At 29.3% G+C, this 6,757-nt stretch overlaps 1 long non-coding RNA gene across 1 annotated transcript; it reads right to left on the minus strand.

The window, feature by feature from the left end:
• Positions 1–1,752: 1,752 nt before the first annotated feature.
• LOC131178787 (uncharacterized) lies at positions 1,753–6,164 on the minus strand. Its single transcript, XR_009147814.1, has 2 exons — positions 5,550–6,164; positions 1,753–2,164 (listed from the first exon to the last, which is right to left on the minus strand). It is a non-coding gene; the product is annotated as an uncharacterized LOC131178787 (long non-coding RNA).
• Between the last annotated feature and the right edge of the window lie 593 nt (positions 6,165–6,757).

Raw genomic sequence — 6,757 nt, forward strand, 5'->3', positions numbered from 1 at the left:
ACTGGTTTGCAATATCATCTCCAATTTTTCAACAAGACAATGATATTATCAAATTTTTAAAAATATTATTCATTTAAACGTATTGACTGGGATGGTTAAGTCTTATTCTATAGACAACCATTTCAACAACTCATTCAATGAGAATTAGTAATTTTGCCTAAGCGATACCCAAATATTTTTTTTATTTTCATAATATAATTTAATGAGTATTTTTTATATTTTAAAAATCATATCCTAAAATTTTTTTAAAATAAACTTTTTATTTTATTTTTAATGTTAATAAATAACCAAGTTGATTAATAGAATATTTTTGTTATCCTTTCAATTAGTTGACATATACCAAACAAATGATACATAAAATACTAACAAAAACATATTTATGGAGATAAATATAAGAATTCGTTACTAATAATATATATTAGCAATAAATAACTATTGCAAATTCATATTACATCAGTGCTAATAATTTTTAGAGACAATATATTTGTCACTAATACCTGTTACATATAGAGGCTATTTATCATATGATCATCTCAAATTTTCTAATAAGTTAGCAATATTATTAAATTTTCAAGAATTTTATTCATCTATGGGATACCCAAATATTCTTTTGTAGACAACTATTCTAATGATTCATTAATTTCTTTAGCAACAATATCATATGTAGTCCAACATTTAATTAGAATTTAGGTTGTTTTAAATTTAAATTAAATTTAATGATCTAAGTAATAATTGATAACTCAAAATCTTTAATCGACATACTTTTCATGATTGGTGATGACCAATCTTAAGAGTGAAATATTAAATTGCCGATTAGAAATAAAGAACAATATATTATTAATAAGTAATAGAGATAACCCATTGTTAATCAGCAATGCAAATGAGAAATATAATTCTCTTCATTATTGATTAGTAATGATTTTTTTGCTAAAATTTTATTTTATAATTAATACGAATTTTACAGTTTATTTTTAGGATTGATTTTCGTTATTCAAAATATTTGAAAACCTTTGTTTTCGAATCAAATGAAACTTAAATTTATTTTTCCACTTAGATACTCAATAACAGTTGTATGAGTTAGCTATACAAACTCCAGACATTAACTAACTACAATAAACCTTGCAATTCTATTTCGATCAATTTTAAAACAGAAATAAGATGTTACAATATTTGAATATAATTAAAAATAATCAATCATATATTATATTCAATCAAATATAGTTTATTTGACATCAAGGGAATTTGATCCTCATTCAAATATCAATTTCCATATCAAGCTGCAAATCACTGGGAAAATAAAGTTCACATAAGAAAAACAAAAGAAGTTTCATAAGTCTAGCTTGAATTGCCACCTTTTCATCATAGATTAAAAATCAAATTTCTTAAAACATCCTTCAAACCCTAAACCTAGAATAGGATTAAACTAAATTGAAAAGGAATTGATTTAGAAATCATACCGAATGAAGAGCGTGAATTGAGTTCATACAAAATTTCAAAACCAAGCTTAACCAGAAATCAACAGCCAAAAAAACTATATGAAAATTGGCATTGCAAAGAAATCTCCCAAAATTTCAATTTCAAAAGCCCTAGAGTTTCCAACCGTTTATTGGAGAAGAGAAATGAAAGCCATAGAGTTATGAGATGTTATATATATATATAACTAGAAGCAGACATGCGTTGCTGCAGTGGAATGGAATTGCAAATAGCTGATTAATGTTAACTTATGAACTTTATCTAAAACTCTTTCAAAGCTTGTAAGATAATGCTGAGTATGTGAATACTCTAAATTATTTCAAATTGATTGTTCAATTAAGGTTTTAAGATTGGTGATGAAAGGAAATCGTACAAAGCAAAAAGCAAATCGTACATCCAAAGACTGGTGATGAAAGTAAGGTTTTAAGATCAAAGAAATATACCTTTCCATTCAAGCAGTTAGGGAGAGTGAGATAGAAAGAGAGATCTTATCCACAGGGCATGGGCAAATCAGAGAGCCACGGCCAGTCGCTGCTTCACCATGGCTTGGGAAACCCATTAAAAGCGGTCAAAGTTGCGTGGCATCAAGAACAGTTCTCAAGCGCTCAGAAACATCACCTAAAGGTACCCATTTGCAACAAAAGGCCACAGCTTGACACCATTTGGAGGTGGAAATTGAGGGGCAAACTTTCTGTCAGGAGACATGACATTATCTTTCACATTATCTTTAAAGCTTAGAAAGGAACGCTATGATAAACCATTAGAAGAAAATGTATGCTTAGTGCAATTGTGTTAACTTGAACTACCTACATGAATGGTGGATAACTGATTTGCATCATCTCAGATTTTTCAACAAGACAATGATATTATTAAATTTTTAAAATTTTTATTCATTTAAACGTATTGATTGAAATAGTTAATGGTCAAGTCTTATTTTGTAGACAATCATTTCAATAACTCATTACTTTCTTAGGAACATCATTTATGATCTGATATTCAATTATAACTAGTCATTTTACCCATAAATTACGCATAATTTTTTATTTATTTAATATGATAAATTATTTTTAATATAAAAATAAAAATAAAAATAAAAATAAAAAGCCATGCCGCATGACATTCTTTTTAAACACTCTTATAAGACTTTTTTAAGGCACTTGAATATATATATATATATATATATATATATATATATATATATGATTAGCTTTTTTTTTTTTTTAATTTAGAAGAAATTTGTAGCTACACAATCTTCAATGTATTACAATTCATTATTTGTCATGATCAAGTTTTAAAAATAAAAATGTTCCACTAATGATTAGTAACAAAGAATAATCCATTACTAATCACTAACAGAGAATGATTTGTGTTAATCAGCAATGCAGATTAGAAGTGAAATTCTCTCTATTATATATTAGCAACAAATTGTTTTTTCTTTTTAATCCTTTGCTAATTAGCAGCAGAATTTAAAAAAAAAAAAAAAATCCTTCGCTAATTTAGCAACGGACATAACGAGCATGAAAAATTTATGTTGCTAATCTATTACTAAATTAATTAAACAACATATTTCTTTGATTTACTTTAATGAATTAATATTATATATATTTATCATACAACAACTCGCATTTTTTGTAAGCCAGTGCCTGTAGTCAAACCATTTAAGAAGCATCAACACCACCTTGTCCTTCATGACACCCAGATGTTATTACTATGATTATTAGCTTGTGTGTGGACCATAAGGGCGGAACGGGTCTGTTTGGATGAGGGTGAGAGAGGGGTAAATAAAGATAAGGAGGGATAATTAATTATTTTACCCTTGTTTGGGAAGATGTGAGTTAATGGGGGGTAAGGGTAAGTAAGGGTAAACCTTTCCCTCCCTTACCCCTCAAATCTCAATATTTTTTTTACACTCCATTGGGGTGCAAGGGGCGGTAAGGAGGGAGAGAGTATAGTTACGAATATTTCTATTTCTACACCCCTTAATTTTACCTCTCCTTCACCTCTTCCCAAACATAAAGAATATACATTACCTCTCATTGCCTTTCCATTAATTCACTCCTTCCCAAACATGAGATTTTTTTTATTGTAACTCTCCTTATTCTTCCCCTTCCTTACTCTTTCTTACCCTTCCATTATTTACCCTTCCCTCACCTCATCCAAACAGACCCAAGGGGGAAGGGGAGCTTTGGCCCCTCAACTTTTATAAAATTATTTTAATATATGTAATAAAAGTTGATCCTTTGATAATTGATCTGTTAAATTTTTTATTGCCCATTCAAAACTTTTAATAGTTATACTAAATTTTAGTTTTTTGTTAATTGGCCCCTTGATTTTTTTTTATTAACTCTTAATAATTTATAATTATTTATTATGATTTAAATTTAAGTATCAAGAATACTTTGTTGTCATTGATTGAGTACAAAAGTTCAATTAAAAATTAATTATTCAAAGTTTTATACTGATAAATTAAAATTTTGATTTGTTTTTGTTATTTCAAAATTAAATACAAGTCAATATAATAATTTCCTATTATATACTTACATCAAATAGGACTTTTACCATTTGCGTTTTCGCTCTCTCTCTCTTTCTATGGGTAAAATATAATTTTTTTTTTCTGTCTTCACTCTTATTTAGCTTTCTATTATTTATGTAATTTAAATTAAAAAAATTATTATATTTATATTTATACAAGTAGACTATATTTTTTTAATTAAAATGTTTACTTTGTTATTTTACTAATCTCTATTTTTTCAGAACAAAAATTTAAAAATTAAGCAGAATTGTAAAAAAAAAAAATTAAAGAACAAAAATGAGCAATAAACTCATATTCTCTATTTCTCCTCAGTTGCTCTCTAAATGCAAATTGCATAAAATTAAAAGTACTTAAAATAGAAAAAAAAAAAAACATCAACAGCCAACAAAAGAGCAGAACAAAAATATTGACAAAATCCAAATGTAAAATAGTCAAATAAACCAAAAAATGTTGCATCATGGTTGCCATATCAGGATTCAAATTTTGCATTAAAAAATAAAAAAATCATTCATTGTTATTTCACGTCTATGTGGAATCAGTTAACTATATTAGCTAAAACTTCATATTCATGGAACCCGTAATACTCCTGCAGCACATGGAGTGAAGGATGCTTACTAAATATTAAACTTTGGCGATAGTATCACAACAGATCACATTTCACCACTAGGAAGGACAATCATGCTGCCAAGTATGTCCTTGAAAGAGGGTAGACCACAAGGATTTTAACTCATATGCAATATCAATTTCTCTACCAAACTCAGATACCCTTGCTTGGAATCTATACATTTACAAGAATTCAAATCTTTTTTTTTTTTTTTTGTCAATTCTCATGTTTAGAATGAAAGAATTCAATTCTTTTTAACTTTAAGAAAAAAAAAAAACCTTCATTTTCAAAGAAATAAAAATCAAGTATGATCATGTAAGAATTTATTTGAATTCTTTTCTTGCAAATGATTTATTCCAAATGAAATCATAATGTGGTAGGACCAAGTAGAAGAATAAGAAAAATATAGAATCACAAAACCACATATGCATACAAACTCCAGACATTAACTAACTACAATTAGAAATCATACCGAATGAAGAGCGTGAATTGAGTTCATACAAAATTTCAAAACCAAGCTTAACCAGAAATCAACAGCCAAAAAAACTATATGAAAATTGGCATTGCAAAGAAATCTCCCAAAATTTCAATTTCAAAAGCTCTAGAGTTTCCAACCGTTTATTGGAGAAGAGAAATGAAAGCCATGAGAGTTATGAAATGTTTTATATATATATATATATATATATATAGCTAGAAGCAGACGTGCGTTGTTGCAGTGGAATGGAATTGCAAATAGCTGATTAATGTTAACTTATGAACTTGATCTAAAACTCTTTCAAAGCTTGTAAGATAATGCTGAGTATGTGAATACTCTAAATTATTTCAAATTGATGGTTCAATTAAGGTTTTAAGATTGGTGATGAAAGGAAATCGTACAAAGCAAATCGCACATCCAAAGACTGGTGATGAAAGTAAGGTTTTAAGATCAAAGAAATATACCTTTCCATTCGAGCAGCTAGGGAGAGTGAGATAGAAAGAGAGACCTTATCCACGGGGCATGGGCAAATCAGAAAGCCACCGCCAGTCGCTGCTTCACCATGGCTTGGGAAACCCATTAAAAGCGGTCAAAGTTGCATGGCATCAAGAACAGTTCTCAAGCGCTCAGAAACATCACCTACAGGTACCCATTTGCAACAAAAGGTCAAAGCTTGGCACCGTGTGGAGGTGGAAATTGAGGGGCAAACTTTCTGTCAGGAGACATATGACTTGTTTAACATATTCAAACAATACAACTGGTATTGGTGTCGTACATATGTTTAGTAAAAATGCCATCTTGACTATCAATTATGTATTTTACCAGTGCATGTAAGGTATCTATGGAGTTATTTTACCAAGCTCCAGCTTAAAAGTTTCCTTCATAATTTCACCCTCTCAAAAGAGGGAGAGAGAGAGAGAGAAAGAGGGGTAAATGAGGAAGACATGTTTGACAGTCAATATGTCTTCTAACAAACTTCACTTCAGATTTCTGGAGCATCTTAATCATAAAGCAATCATCTTGAGACAGGAAAAAGATGCTACTGCTTCTTCCATGAGAGAAAAGTTCCCTAAGAGAACCATTTCAATAGCATCTATCTTGAAAATCTCTTTCAAATTCCTACAATGAGAAGGAAGAAGTGTATATGCGTCACCAAGAAAGAAAAGGTAAGCTCAAGGTCCAAGGACTACAGATATATTGAGCCAACCTGCTATTTTAAGGCAAAGAATAAAAGACAATTTTAGCTATTTCCTTTAAAATAAAAGCATAAAAAAAATTAATGCACAATTATGATCCCAAGAATGCAGCCTGTAGTGTGTAACAAATGAGCAATCATACACTCTTCATGGGCAAAAGTATACTACACATAGACAGTGGTAGATCAAAATTTTACATTTTCAAAAAGTAAAACACTCAAAAAAGTTCAGGAGAAACATGAATTAGCCTGTTTGACACATGAATGTAGCTTGCTAATTGAAGTGAATTGCAAAATTGAGTAGAATTTATGAGAATGCGAAATAATGTATCGAACAAATCAAATCAGCCACTTGGAAATTATCAAAATTGTAATTAATCAAAGGGCAACAAACAAACCTAGAGATGTTTGCATAGTAGTGTTTCCACTTAAAATCATCAGATTGATGGGGTGGGGTTAACTGTGATCAATCTTTAG

Source organism: Hevea brasiliensis, chromosome 3, assembly GCF_030052815.1.
Source record: "Hevea brasiliensis isolate MT/VB/25A 57/8 chromosome 3, ASM3005281v1, whole genome shotgun sequence".
Taxonomy (NCBI): Eukaryota; Viridiplantae; Streptophyta; class Magnoliopsida; order Malpighiales; family Euphorbiaceae; genus Hevea; species Hevea brasiliensis.